At 38.9% G+C, this 15,945-nt stretch overlaps 2 long non-coding RNA genes across 2 annotated transcripts in view; both read left to right on the top strand.

Moving 5' to 3' along the window:
- The window catches only part of LOC128784947 (uncharacterized), a 94,777-nt gene extending 91,820 nt beyond the window's left edge, over positions 1-2,957 (top strand). The window contains exon 3 of the long non-coding RNA XR_008429693.1: positions 2,905-2,957. This is a non-coding gene — a long non-coding RNA (uncharacterized LOC128784947). The remainder of the gene's footprint in view (positions 1-2,904) is intronic.
- Positions 2,958-7,688: 4,731 nt separating this feature from the next.
- On the top strand, positions 7,689-15,621 carry LOC128784946 (uncharacterized). The gene is made up of 3 exons (XR_008429692.1): positions 7,689-8,049; positions 11,438-11,504; positions 14,950-15,621. It is a non-coding gene; the product is annotated as an uncharacterized LOC128784946 (long non-coding RNA).
- Positions 15,622-15,945: the final 324 nt, after the last annotated feature.

Below are 15,945 nucleotides of genomic sequence, written 5' to 3'. Positions count from 1 at the left end.
AGGAGCTGTGGTTTTCAGCCATGTAGGGCCTAAATATTGCTTGTGTCCAGAGCAAAATATTTGTCTGTATTTATGTAAATGCTTAGCTTTACAGGGTCTGTGCTTGCTTACCTTGATAAGTGCTTCTAAAAATAACAATATGGACATTTTGATATTTATGTGCAGCATTCATATAACATCTGTTACAACATCTATAACACCATACTGGAATTTATGGAGCAAAACCCTGGGGAATGTCTTTGCACCAGCTAGGAACAGACAAGACATATACTTTTGAAAGAACCCCTTTGCATTCAGGATATGTTCAAACTGCTGCTTACTAGCATGATACCCTGCATTTGACTCAGCCTGAAACACAGTATATAATACTTGTATTTTCATTTTGTCTCACATTTGGACTGTGCTCTGGTTCTGCTACTGTAAGTTTCTGTGCCTATCCAGTGGGGAATATGAAATTGGGGATTTTTGAAGGTCTGAAGGTCCTTCAGTGTCAAATTACTTTTTGAATTCTATTTCAGCACTTCCATAGGGCCCCAAGTATTCTTGGCAGTTTACAATAGTCCTTGTCCCAAAGCATTTAAAATACATTTCAGATGTGCTGAGAATAATAAAACTAGAAGGAGGGAGAGAAAAGGAATGAAATAATCCAGGATATAGTTACTGTATCAGTGATTATATGGGTACACTTCAATTTATTTTTAAGGCTTGGATGGAAGGACACTTCACTTTTAATTTTTTATTGACTTATATTGTGACAGCATAAGGAATATTTCTAGAAATCAGATTTGAATTAAAGGGTTTTACATGAACTGACTGTGTTTGAAAGAAAGAGTTGCAAACACTAGACTTCATTATCCTGTAGAAAGACTAGAAACAAAATGGTTTATTCATCTTCTTCTCATCAGCTACTCTTTTCCAAATATATTGATGCATTTGCCCATCTGTGATTGAAAGTATAGATAACTGAGAAACTTTTGCCTTATGGTTAGTGCAAAGAAATCAGAACATAAAGTTCTGCTTTATTATAAGAAGAGGGATGCTGCAACATTTGAGCAAGTATCAGCCACAAGCTGTTAACCCTAAAACAAAAAATTTAAAAAATAATTTTAAATAATGGAAAAGCTTCTACTTGAAAAATTTAAAACTTTTAAAAAACAACAACCTTGGATCATGTAGATTTGGTGCCTACTCACTGGAACATCACCAGATCTTACTTGTTTTGCTTGGGCCTCACTCAAACATAACTGGCCTCAAGCTAGTAAGCAAACCAGCAAATGTCTTGGCTTGTAAAGAAATCTGATCCAACCCTGTAAACCAAACCCAGCCTAAGAGCAGTGGTGAGGGGAACATATGGAAAATTAATGACAGATAATAGAATGGTGGGATAGACTTAAAGAAAAGATTGTTGTTGAGTTTATGCAACAATGCCAGCTAATGGTTTTCTGAGTTAAGAAAGTTATAGAGTATCTGAGCAATGTTTTTGACTTAGCCAGCACTTAAGCTCTAGAAAGGGCTGCTGTGTTTCTCCTGTCCCATTACACATTCTTAATTGATACCTGTAGCTGCTGGTTCAGCTGCATCAGCACTTTGGGAAGCACAGAGATCCTGGTCCCTACCTGTTTAAATAAATGAGAGCCTCAGGAAGAGGAGTGCATTGGAATTTCCTTGGGTTCAAACTGGGCATAACAGCAAAGGCCAGGCTGAGTTTTAGAAGCCTGCCCAAGCACTGGGAGGAGGAGATGAGGGTGGTGTGTGTGTTTACTTTTTTCCTCTGCAGACCTCAAGTCATTTTGCAGAGATAAGGTGCTTTGTGTATGATGTCACAGATGGGGAAGTAGTCCCAGGGAGCTCATCCTTTTACAATCCCTCTCTGGTGAAGAAACTGGAAATGGAATGAATGGAAAGAATTATTTTGGTGAAAGTGTTTGTATTTCTGGAATACACAAATCACATATTTATTTGGGTGATATTTAGGGTAGACTGTGAAAAGTGACACCTTAGAGTAGCTATTTTGTACCAAGAAAAAAGTAATCCTTTTCCCCTCATTCCTCCACTTTTGTTTTATTGAAGATCAGCTAAAATCCTAACATTCTTCCTGCCTGGGCCCTAAAATGTCTCTCACTCCTCCAGTGGCTGCATCCATCCTGCTGCACAGGCAAATGTTGAGGTTGATTTGTCCACTTGGAGACCCTTTAGGCCAAAACTCACCTGTTCATTTGGGTGTTAAAAAAACTCTTGTGCCATTCAATATACTTATTTTTTCTTCCTGAACCTGTTGCCTCTGAGCCAACACAGGACCCTTCCCAGAAAAATACTGGGGAGGCTGTGGAGAAGACCATGCTCACCTCAGATTCCTGAAAAGCAGGCACTGAGTATCTCTGATGTCAACTCTAAGCTTGTCTCCCTGCTCAGCTGAGAGGACAAATGGATTTTGCCAATAAAAGTTGTTCAAGTGAGTTACTGCATCTTTACTGGAGTTTAAAGGAATATACTGAGATCAGTATGTCAACAAACTGGTGAATTCAGTAGCTTACATTAAACAGATGATCATATTAGACAATCATAAGGATTCATACTAAGCATAGAAATGGATGTCTATAAACTAAGAAAAAAGAAAGCTGACTTGTATGGGACAAAATGAATATGTAACACACAAATACATAAATATATCACATATAGACATACACAGTGGTTATTGTAATGCCTGTAGTGTAACAGAAAGCTTTAATTATGTGTGTGGGGTGATTTAGCAGACAAACTTTTTTTTTTTTTTTTTCCCTGAGAAGTAACTTTTAAGCTACTTCACATGGCTCAAAGACTGGGAATTGGTATCAGTGGGAAAGGGAAGAAATGAGAAATGTTTAGAAATACCAATGGTACCAAACATAAATATTTCTATTTCAGGTTTGTTAAACCTGTTTTAATCCTTTTTGGTTCCTGAGGAGGAGTGAAACAGCCTAAAGGTAAGACTTATGATGTAAAAGAGTGTTTGCTATGACCTTGCTAAACCTATGAACTGACCAAGAGAGATGATGGCTCCAGAGTGCACAGTGCATGTTTTACTTTTCTAAAGTCTAGAAGATTCAATACATCTGAAATATAGCAAAAAAATTTCCTGCAGGGCAGTGGAGTTGTCCTACTGACAAGAGGGAGCTGTATTCTTTTCTCATCACCTCATAAACAGTGGGGTTCTGACTGAGGATGTTAGGTAATGCTTGCCACAGACAGAACTCAAAGTGAGTATTACTTTCATTGTATAACCCTTTGAGATCTGAGGCAGTATTGTTTAACAAAGCATATTGTTTTCCCCTCTTGCTTTTACTGAGCTTTGATGCTGATTTTAGAACTTGACAGCTGTGTTTAGACTTCTCTTACAGAGAGGGGGAAATAGAGATGTTTGGGGCAGCAGGCAACATGAACTGTGTGAAGGGAACAGAGTCAAGATTTGCCTTGTGAAACTGTGGAATTGATCCACAATGATGAACTTCAGGCCACCCTCCTTTTGGGAGACTCCTTAGAGATGAAGGGGCTGCTGGTCCCTTGTGCTCCACCCAGAGCTGAGTGCCTCAGGGAGGGACTCATGGCCACTTGTCACCATTGTTGAAAGGTGTGAGCTCTAGCTAGGCACCATGCTTCAGCCTTTGCTTGGGATTGGCATCCACAAGATCTTAATAGACTCCCAGGACTGCCTGATTTTCCCTGTAGTGCTCTTAATTTTTGCAGTGTTTAGGTATGAGTATTTTGTATGGCAAAATAATTAGAGTGGAAGAATAATTATTCGGAATGGTCTCTGAAAAAAGGTCAGAATTGTTACAGCTATTGTAATAAATGACGAGAAAACAAACTTTTTGTCATTAGGTTCAAATCACTAATAACAATTCTTGTAGAATTGTGTAAGTTCATCCTCTATGGCATAAAGAAAAGTGTATAGTTTGTTTTTGCTCAGTAGCTGAGTTTATAGGCCCATCTTTGACTAATTATGGATATCTTGTCCAATATCTGAAAATTGTGATATTCTGCCATCTCTGCAGATACCAGAGGAGAATGTCTCAAATGAGTTAGTGGGACTGCACACAGGAAACCAGGGACTGGGCTGAAATAAGAAAAATAAAAAAGAACATTCAAAACTAATAAAATAGAAGTCAGCACAATCCTATTCAAGTTCTGAATATCTTGTCTCTCCTCTCATCACCTCTCTTCTCTAATCTGGAAGAAGACCAAAGAATCTTAATTCTCAACTTCTGTAAGGTACCATGCAAACAAGGGCTCTTAATAATTGTGTGTCACAATATTGTTTGGTTTTCTTTTGAGAGAATGATATTTCAGTGGTGTTTGCTTAAGTCATAGCACTGAGGAGAGGATTCCTGAGTTTCAGTAAGATTGTATCAAAAGGAAGGTGCAAAACCCCAGGTAGCCTCAGATATTTGTTTCTATGATGTTTAGGTACATTCTGGTTTCCAAGACAGAGTGAATCTTATGAGAACAGAGCCCTGGGCAGCTTCTACAGTTTCTCTGTAAAAACACCACCTCCCCAGACCATGAGCTTGTCTGTGCTGTAAAAACACTTCTCCCACTTTGATATGGGATGTCCTCAACTTTGTTTTCTCAACTTCTTTCCAGAACTTCTTTGCCTTTGGCAGCTGATGGATGTGGCGTGATGAGCAATCCTTGCCATCCATTGCACACACTTGAACACAATTTGAATTAATTTTTAACTGGGTATCAGAAGCAAAGATGATTTAATGACTACAACTTTTAACCATTTCACAACTGATCAGTTTAGCATACTTCTAATCAGTATACTTCTAAGCCAGTATCATATAGTTTGTTATGGGTCAGTATAATTTGTATCCTGTATAAATGAAAATTAGAAATTCAGAGGCTTTATTTGGGCACTGAGTCCAAATTGCATTTACTTTCAAAGAACAAAATGTACTACAGGATTTTCACTTCTAACATAAGATGCTAAACAATATCCCTATAACTTAGCCCCTAGGTTTCAGTCATTTTAGAGAGGAAAAATCTAAAAATTCTTAGAGTATTTTTTGGCAATTTAGAACCAAACCCGAATTTCATTGCTTTCACAATTCTTCATTTTTAAACTGCTGTGTTTGGTGGAAATATCTAGAATGTGGAATATTGTATTTAAAAATAAAGCAAAACAATTCTTAATAGCCACTCTATCATTTAGTTAAACAACATCCCATACCCACACCATTCTGGAAGCAGGGAATAGTGAGGATGGGAGAAGTAGTGGAAAGAAAAAAGCATTAGGAATAAAACTGTATATACAGTGGCCATAATTAATCACTCTGAGGTTTGGAACAAAGACGAAAATGTAAATTAAACAAAACTGCCTTATTCCATAAAAACTTAAAATGCTAGTGCAAGATTTCAGAGGGTGCAGTGTTTAGTTCCCAAGAAAACTGTATGAAAGGCCAGGAAGCCACTTCTGCTTGGTTAGCCTTATACCAAGGATCAAAGCAGAAAGGTATCTCATGTCCATGTATAACTTTGAAGTGTTTTATAAAGAATTTCAGAAAATGTGCCTTTGAGTATTTCTTACCAGGCTGCCTTGCATCAGAAGAATAAAAAAAAAAACTAGAATGTCCTTTTCTGGAAGATGTACCAGTACTGTATTGCTCAAAACTTCATCTGTCTCTAGTAATTCTTGGTTTGTGAAGACCAAGAGTCAGACAGGTTTTTTATTGCCTTGGGATAATTTTTCTTTTTCCTCTGGTCTCATAAACATTCCATATGCTTCTACATCCATGTCTTGTTTTCAATTCTAGTGGAGGTTTTTATTTGGAGTCTCATAAAATTCTAATTTATTGCAGCTTCTTTTTATAAAATGCAGAGGGAAGGAGGGGAGTATTGAGATAGCATGTGCAAGGCAGTACCGAGGAATGCATTTGAGAATTTATAATGTTGAGTAGTTTATCAACCCCTCCTTCAGTTATTGGCAACTACTTTTCCTAACTCTCCAACCTATGAGCCTGTGTTCTCATGGTGTGTGTGTAAGACATGTCATATCAGTCTATTTAAGAAAGTCTTCTTTCTTACTTATGCAAACTGTCTGCATTTGCAGAGAGTGAAGGTAAAAGAGCCTGCCCAGTACATGATGTACTCCTACAGCTATCAGTTCTCACTGTCCTGTTGGACTGTTGGACTCATTTCCATCAGTGTGCACTATTTGTTAAACACTCACAAGAAATAAGATAGGAGTGATATATCCTTCTGGAAGTCACAGATGACAGCTGACCCTTTCCTAGGTTAGGAGCAGAGTGTTTGCCTTTGAGGGAACAGGAATACATCCAGGCTTACCTACTTGTGCTCTGTTCAGATTTGACTTAGGACCAAACTCAACAAAAAGGAACAAAGTGTATTTCCCACAGCAGAGCTATTTTTCTTTGTCCCTCTGGTGTTAAGTTGACCAATCTAAATGAAAACCTCATACTTCAAATAGTGAAGAATTGTGGTGCTAATGTGTTACCATGGCTAAAAGTTACTGTGAAATTTCAAGTAGTCCCTGGCTTCAGCAGAATGAACACAACCTTTTTTTGAGCAAGGAACTACATCACTTTCACATAACTAAGTGATGTGCTGAAAGCATCTGTGAAAACAACTGTCCAGAGTTAAGGGTATAGTGCAAGAGCACAATGTACATAGATGGTGTCATCAGGCAAACCAGTAGTTTAAGAATTTTGTGCAAATGACAGGTATACTTTTGCTTATATTGTATGTTTGATATACATATAAACATATATATGTACACACATGCAGGTATTTTCTGAACATAGTCTTCTTTGTGAATGTGACTCCCTTCCCACTCTGTACATGTTGTGGGGTATCAGTAATACAACACTTGTGATGTTTAAATGTTTGAGGAGAAGACCCTCCTGGAAAAAGTTCACAGAGGTGGGTCAACCTAAGTATTGAAAGAGAAATTCAAGTCCCATAGCACATTTGGAATCTTTTCTTGCAGTGGCTGTAAGGAAATATGAGAACTGCTCTGCTGGAGAGAAACTGCCGGGCACTGGACCTATTTTTTTCTCCTCTAAATAAAACATAGAATAGGCTTTTAACTGCTTTTTCTCCATAATAGCTACTTAACTTGTTCACTAACATTAAGGAAAAAAAAAAGGAAAATTCCAAGAAAAATTCCTATTCAGAGTAAGAAATATAAATTAAAGCGAAGTGCGCAATGCACACCCTTTTCTTTCTTTCCTGTTTTGTTTGGTGTTTTCTAACTCTGCTTTTTTGGACAGCTGAATGGGGGCTGGGAAAGTGTTTACAATATTTTCACATGATTGAGATGGCAGAGTTCTTGCACTCTGTGAAAGGCCTTCTGTTTTCAGATGGCATTGAAAGTTTACCGTCTTTCCAGACAAAAGGAAGAGAGCCCGTTGCCAGCGGATGAGTAATGGGCATGGCCTCCGCACAATACCTCCTATCCAGTCCTAAATCTACATGGTGTTCTTAGGCTTCCCAGCTTCTCCAAAGCAACCTTTGTCTCTGCTCTGGGAGACCAAAACTGCTCGTTGGGCAAGTGGGGATGCAGCCAAGAGGGGAAGGCTCAGTGACAACAGTTGCTCAGTGCTCAGTGCCCAGTATCTGCCTCCTTACCATGCCACTATAATAGTTGGGAACCCGTCAACAATTGAGCATCTTCTATACAAATATGTTGCAGACCATCTGTATAGTTTTCAGTTCCAGAAGATTCCAGTAACTCACCAAGTTTTAATACTTTTTTTTTTTCTTCTTGTTACTCTGATGGGCTGCCCTGAGATAAGTGATAAAAGCAAAAGCCTGACATAATTTCTTCGGAGCTAAAACTGCACAGAAGTTGCCAATTCCTGTATTTGTTTTCTTACGAGAAACTTGAAGCAGGCATTTTCCACTCTTAACAATTTTAAGATTCTATCAAGTCTTTATTTTTTGGGTCAGAAAAATATTTTGGTGAAAACGATTGCTAACATAATCTTAGAAAATATTTGAACAGGCAATTCTGAAGTTTTTCCAGAGACTTGGTGTTATAGAGACCAGTAGGTAATTTTTTCTCTTGTTTCTCTTACAAAGCTTCCTAAAGTTTGTCTATTTGGAATTTATCTAAATGTGTATATGTGTATATAGGTAACCTATGCATGGGGCATGTATGTGTGTGTAAGCATGTCTCTCTCTGTGTACCTGTCTGAAAGAACTTACATTTCACTGTGCTGTAAAGAGCATGAAGAAGAGCTTTCTAAGAATTAACTAAGCATTCATTAATTGCACTTAATTTTGACTATGTTCTTGGCTAAGAAATGTCAGTATTAAGTTCTTATTCCTTCATGCTAATTTGGTGTTGCATAGCGACTCATGTATTGTTGTCAGGAAAATAGAAGCAAAGACGTAAGAGATGCAGGATTTCTTCAGGGTTGGTTGTAGCTGGTATCAGCAATTTACTGACTAACCTGTAGTAACCTGTAGTGCTGACAGTCCTGGGTAAACAAGCAATGCATTAAGGTTATTAGCAAACCAATTTTCTAAATTACCTGAATTGAGCTTTCAATGTAACTGATTCTATTCTTTGGACTTTTTTTCCTCCCCTCCCTCCCCCGCCCCCACTCACGCCCTCCTTTTCGTGTTTTTTTTTTTTTTTTTTTTTTTTTTTGAGGCGTTAACAATCTAAAGCAGCATTAAAATAATCTGGCTTAATTTCTTCTGCTGAAAGAGCAAGTCAGCTGAAATTTGGACATTTTGCTGAAAAGCGGGGGGGGAAACCAGGTAGTTTTTGTTTTAAAGGGCATGACCATACACATTCTGCTCTGGTGCCTTTAACGGGAACTTCCCTGTTTAAATGCCCTTGAGCAGAGAAATACCAACACCTCTTAATTGTTTAACATATTGCAGCCTAAAACATTTACAGAAGTGCTTTCCAAGTACTTCACTGTTCCAGGTGCTTGGTCCTGCACCTCCTAAAATAATAGGCTATTTCCCCTCAGTTTTCCTGTGCTTGGTGCCACAATGAAACATATGCTCTGTATCAAGGGAAGGGGAAGTGAGGGAAGTAAGTGGGATGCCTGACATTGGTGGTGGTGCTTGCCGCATACACAGACCTCTCTGTCTTGCGTCACAGAGCTGCTAAAGAAGGAGAAAATAACATGGCTTGTACTTGGGCTGTAAGGTCCAAGGAGAAAAATATCATATTGTTAAGCATTTGAATGTCACTCTGCACAAAGATCTCTTATCATTCTGTCCTCTGAGAAGCATCACAAAAAGTATAATAATTCTACTAATCAGGAGGGCTGGACATACACTGGTGCACAGCACAGCACAGCTGTCTTGCAGCTGCCTTAGGGCCATGCTTCAAAATGTATTTATTCCTTCATGGAGGTGTCATGAAGCCAAAGTCCGATGTCTGGCACATGTAACCATGTTCCAGACTGAGGCAAAAAGATTATTTGGGAAAAAAAAAATTATGCCTTATTTTGATTCAGTAGGGATAAAGTAAGATACAGTTTTCTTGGCCTGTGCTTAAGTAATTTATTTTTCAACTTGCTTAGCCAAAATGGACTGAGGTTTTTCCCTACTTAAGAAATAAATCTCCTAATACAGAGCACTTAGGGCTCCCTAGGTTCTGTGAGACTCTGCCCTGACATATCAGGATTTGAGCTGCACTGTCACTCTTACCAGCACATCCGTGGGCTGTGCAGTGCAGCCATGCCACGAGCATGGATAACTCCATGGGCACTGGGTGAAACTGGGCAGGCAAAGCGACTTAGTCTGGAAATGCATCCTCAGAAAGTTCTTCTTCTCAAAAATCCTCCCTACTGTGCAAATGCAGACTAATGAAAATGGTTTAAAGAGCTGGGGTCTCAAACCCTTCCAATAGTTCTGTGTAAGGGAGCTGCAGCTGGATGGTTTCCAGTAAGGAGCTGGAGAGAGAGAGAGGCTCTGTCTGGCCCGAGGGAGGAGATAATGTGGAGTTAAACAATTCTGTGAGAGTGGAGGACTGAATCTTTCTGTGGCTGCAGTTTCCATCAAGCACTTCCCTGCACAGTTGCCTGCCATCCCTTTGAACCCACGTCTCCCATGTGACAGAGCAGTGATCTGGCTGCTGAGCCACTAGACTAATATTGTTCTTTTAATCTCACAAAAATGTGTTATAAAAGAGTTGGATTCACATGAGAAATTAAGTGTAAGATCTGTCCTCATAAAGACATTATACCATGAATGCTCTCTTTCTGCTGGCTGTAAGAATAGGTGGCTCAAGGGTGAAAGGGTAGCATTTACATTTAAATACACCTATTGGAATTGCACAAACAGAAGGCTAAAGCTACTGCTCCCTCTCTGAATGCTTTTAGAGTTTGCTGCTTTTTTTTTTTTTTTTACATAGTAGCATCTTTTTTTTTTTTTTTACCTAATCAAAAAGGGGAATCAAGATGCTTAAGATCCCATAAAATAAAGTAAAGGAGGTCTTTGTGCCAGCAAGATAAATGGATGAGCCTTTCCAAAGTAATTATTTTACTTTTTTCATCTGTATGTGCCACTCAGGATGTGAAATCCAGATTTCAACCAGAGCTTTCTCTGCTGTTACACTAACTGGTAGTGCTGGCTGGGTGAATGCTGTTTACATTTCCCAGAGAAAACGAAATGCACATTTATTATATTTTTTTTTTCTATCTGCCAAACCCAGATTTACCCTGTGATAAAACAGAAAGCTCCTTAACATCTGGACAAAACAGAAACTGAAACAGGGTGGAAAGGGCACTTAGTGCAAGGATAGCCTGGCAGCCATAGTGCAAGCTCAGTGAAACCCTTGAAATGCACCTGCTGACCCAGGCCAGGCCTTATTCCCTTTCCTCTGCAACATATTTCTCCCCTCTGTACAGTGACAGAGGCTTATGGGCTGGAGTTGCAAAAACTCTGGGCTTACCTTTGCTCTTTAGGATTTCTGATTGAAGAAAAAAAAAAAAAAAGAAAGAAGAAGAGAAAAATAAAAGAAAAAAAAAAGAAAAGAAAAAAAACCCAAGTGTATTTTCCTTGATTTTTTTCTTCAAATTTTTGATGGCTCTTTTATCATGATTTTCCACTACGAACACAAGGGCCAAAACCAAAGTGCATGAATAAATGCCTTAAAATTACAATGTAGCTGGAAATCAGAAATCAGGAACTCCATGCTGAACAATTTTTGCACATACTTCCTGTTACATATTAAATTACTACACAACATATAGCTAATAACACAAATCATTAAATATGTTCCAGACACCTCTGAACATTTAAGAACCTGGAATCCAGATCTGGATGTCTCAGTTTCTTAATACGTAGTTAATAATTTTTCCATTGAATAGGTATGTAAATCTGCTATCTTAATATATAACTTGGACAGTGGGGAATACTAAGTAATTAAAACAAAAATAATCAAATGATATGAACTTTGGAATCTCTGTAGAGTGAAATGATCCCATCATCAAAATACATGCAAAGAAAGGAAGAGTGAAGGAATCCATAACACCATGGTCAGTATCCCTTTATGGGTCCTTGTTTTTAGAATATATCTGACTGTATTTTGTTTGGGTTTTTTACAGTTTTGGCCTATACAATACTGAGTGTCTGTATAAAACAAAACATGGTCTCCCTTGGTCTTCCTAGTCTAGCAAGTACTAGTCCTCCTAGTAAGTCTGCCTAACTTTTATGGTCTAAGAACTGCTGAATATTTTTTCCTGTATACTTTCTTGTTTTTTAATAATATTATGTCAACTACTCATCAGTCATCTTTTTTTCCAAGACAAGGAATCCTCTGCCACCTAAACTCTCCATGTAGAGAAGCTTTTCTACACATTCTACAATCCTTGGACCCTGCTTTAGCTCTCCTCCTTCTGCTATGCCTTTCTGGAGGTGAGGGGTCAGAGGTGTGCTCAGTATTCATTCTGAACATCCTCAGCATTGTTATTCTTCCCCTCAAAAGGACTCTTGATGTGCTGTGTGCTTTCTGATTGGTAGTGAGCATTGGGATGACATTCTCTTGGAGTTTAAAGGTCCATTTTAAGGAGGATTTATCCTCATGGCCCACGGATTCATAGGGCCATATTACCTGAATTCAGAGGATTTTATGTTCTCTGCAGGGCAGTTTAGACTAAATTTCATACCTGTGTTTTGAACTTACAGTGCAATGAATGTGCCTCGGTGCTCCTGAAGGAGAAATCCCTTCCACAGAATCCAACAGTCAATATTATGTGCCTCAGCCCATTGAAAATTTAGGCAAAAATTATCTTCTCAGTAATAAAATAGAAAGTAAAGCCTGTATTCAAAAAGTAGAGGGGATGGTAGATGTTCTGAGGTTCTGGTTCCTGGCCTCAGTTTCCTGTTTTCAATAGTAGTGTAACATAAATTGCAAAGTTTTTTCCAAGAAAAAGAACCAGAATCAATCTACTACCACTATTTGAGAGGTAAGTAATTTCTCTTGTTTCTGGAGAAACCTTGTCACGTTTCTCTTCCAGGTCAAAGAAGGAAGCTTGTAGTTGCTTTTGGGTTTTCATATCATTAGACTGTGGTCAGAAGATGGGGCAAATTGCTGTCTGAGGTTAGAATCAGACACTTCCATTCAAATTCAGGCAATATTATTGGATATGGGCAGAGAAGTTACTGAGAGTTAGAAGTTACTAGAAGTTTAGTATCATGAAAATATATCAAGCATAGCTCAGCTACAATCAAATATTTATTTCCTAGTTTGAGGCTCTCATTTTACACTTTGAATGAATAAAATACAGCCTGACCAAACACAAGCTGTGAGACAAGTGCAAGCTCTCCTTAGAGGTTAACAACCTGATTTCTCTCTCACACCAGTTTTATGGTCATTTAGCTCCATTGACTTTGGTGGAATGAGTCCTGATTTACAGCATTGCTTCAGTGAAGGTTTAAAGCTGTGCTACACAGTAGCAGTGCCGGTGTCAGGTCTTTGGGAGCAAAGTCTCTTTGCATTGTGCTTGCCACAGTAGCATCAGCACTGACGCCATAAAGGAAATATTTATTAAATCTACGTCCATAGAGAACATATTTTGCAAAAATTATTTTGGTTTCTCATTTGTGGCACTATTTTGTCATTTAATATCGGTTATGAGGATTGTTGGCTTTTTTTTTTCTAGTGACTTGTCACTTACCGAGGTAATCCTGGGGTTTCGGATCAGAAATATAGGTCAGAGGTTTACAAAGTCCATATCTGAGCATAATTTTGGTTGGAATACATACCATCAAACTGAAATTAAATCTAAAAAATGCTGTTAAATTTAAAAACAGAAGCCCAGGAACTAAAAAGATAGAATTAGTAATTTTAGGCATGACTTGGAAATTAGTTTACATTCTGTCATCTCTCCTAAGTGTGATTGTAAGTTTGCACACAATGGACTACCATTTCTTCAATTTAATGTACACCACCATAGGAGGTCTCCTGTGCTGCTTTTCTTACCTCGTATTGACTTCCTAGTGTAGAGTAGGCAGGAAAAAACATCTGAGTGAATGCATCTTATCAAGCAATGAGAATCTGTGCTCTTAGCTTGACTCATGTTGAGACAAAATACTGTGGGAAAGCTGAGCAAGCTGAACACAATAAACTTTCAGTCTGCTTCTCTGCTAGGTAGATACAACCTTGCCTGCTGGAGTTCTCCTTTAGGATCTTAGGCTCATGTAGGCTGAGGAAATGGAAGAACACATGTGCTTTTGATGTCTCTCTGGTGTACTGCTTAAATCGCCAGAGTTCACTGTTTGGAGTCCTTAGTCTGTCACTGGGAAGCTGTAGAATGATCTTCCTTGTGAGCCAGCCCTTGTCTTCTTATCCAGTGCAATGGCCATGTTCTCTGGAGAAGAGATCAGCTCTCTTCTCTTTCCCCTTAAGACAATCTGAAGTGTGGTAGGAACATCAGGAGGGCAGGGCAGCATTAAAAAGAAGGATTTGTTTCCTGAGAGATGGCATTGTTTCTCAGTTCCCAGCAGCAGAAACTTTAAACTAATGACCTTTCCAGAACATGTAAGCCAGCTGAGCCCAAGACTCATGTTCATTTTGATGATTTGATATTTTGTTATGATCACTTCTAGCAGGGACAATGTTTTGCAACATCATATTAATGATAATAATAAATAAAACCATACTCCCTTTTCTGCCCCAGAAACAACCTCCACTGTTATTTACCCAGTGGGTCTTGAGGGGCTTCTAAGCTTTTACAGTTGTCAGGGCCAGTGCAAGACAGACTCTGCTGAAAGAACCAGGTACCTATAGTGCCACTTCTGGGTTTCTCTTCCTCCCCCTCACCCAAACCCTGACTTTAGGGACGGAGCAGATATTTTTTTCTTATGTGTCTGACTTGCTGAGAGAGCCACATATCTGTGGTCTGTTTGCTCAACATTAGCTGTGCTGCCCAAGAGTGAAAGCAAGCATGGAGTGTAGATTCTCTCTGACTTCTGTGGGATCTGGAGCAGATCCATGAGGAATGCTACTGTTTTCAGCACTTCCCTTGCTCTGCCTAAGACCAGGCACACTGAGGTATGAATGTTGTTACAGCTGCCATATACTATATATAAGCTTCATGTTGATAATTATTGCTTTAAACTAGGAGGTCTTTGTTTAAAAATGTTTTCTTCCCTCTAGAATCTACCAGGTTGAGTTATACTTAAAGCAATGCTTTCTATTTTTATTGCTGTTAACAGTGTACCTGGAATTTACATAATATCACAGTTTGTATTTGTTTTAAAATACTGTTAATTAATTAATTAATTAATTAATTTTGCAGACAGCTTTATAGTACTGGAGAACTAGCCTCGAATTATATGAAACAAATTGGCCTATTCATTTTTCAGTTTTCATATAATTTTCTGTTTTGGTTTCTTTATTACGTCGGTGGATCTGTTTCGATCTACTCCCTCAATTATACTGCTTTTCTTTAAAATATAATTAACTCTGTTGCATTTCAGAGAGCTGCATGGTCAACTCATGTCACTTCTGTCAACCTGCTGAATGCCATGTAACACTGCCAGTGCTTGGAAGCACTGACTGCTGGCTTCTGCAAGACTGGAAGGAAAGGAAGACCTGGACACATTGACTGCATCTAAACTGTTAAACAAAAATAGAGAATTTTCCTGGAGGCCAGCTGGCATGAAAGAGCTTGAATCCATGCAGATAAACTCTCTTGCCCTCCAAGTCATGGTGGCCACTTCCAAAATATCTTTTGGAGATGGTGCCTGACTTGGGTCAATACCCAAGCTGTGCTTTGGCATTGTCTGGAAGAGCATTAGCAGGCTTGCACCAAAACCATGCCAGGGACCAATTTAGTGGTATGGATGGATTCGGGCCCATGCCTTGCTGGTCTTGTTTAGTTTATTTAATGTCAGAGGGAAACCTCAGCAATTCTGCCAGGAGTCAACAGGAAACCCCTTCTGGCCTCAGCAACCAGAAGCTGCTGAGAAGTATAAATATTAGGTTGTTCACCTCCTTCACATTTGGATTCTTTTCCTCATGTTATTTTTTACCAAATGAGCACTGAAATTTTTTGAAATCTCATAGAGTAATAAAATTGGGTTGTTGCCTGCACAAAACTTGTTGGTTTTGAACTACCAAGAGATTTCTCACACAAGTTGAGCTTCTGTAAAAGCCAGTTTCAGCTCTCCTCCCTGATGAAGGGTCTCCTATGGCTTTGAGCAAGTTGCTAAGAGCTTGTGTGACCAGCGCCCTGTTTGGATACAGGGGTAAAAAGCAATGAGGTGTTGAGATACAAACACACCATTTGCTTGAGGTCACAGAAGCATGCTGAACTGATGTGAACATAAAACTCCCCTTGATTGCTGTGGCAACTTATTTCATATGTCTGGGAAGGCAATTTATTTTAAACCCTTCAAAAAGGACATGAGTACGTTGTTATACCAGGATCTTTTCATGGTCAGAGCTCTGGGGCTGGCTTTGGATAAGCCTGA

Source organism: Vidua chalybeata, chromosome 3, assembly GCF_026979565.1.
Source record: "Vidua chalybeata isolate OUT-0048 chromosome 3, bVidCha1 merged haplotype, whole genome shotgun sequence".
Classification (NCBI taxonomy): Eukaryota; Metazoa; Chordata; class Aves; order Passeriformes; family Viduidae; genus Vidua; species Vidua chalybeata.
Note: the sequence above shows the minus strand (reverse complement) of the source record. Positions and strands in the feature narration are given on the sequence as shown.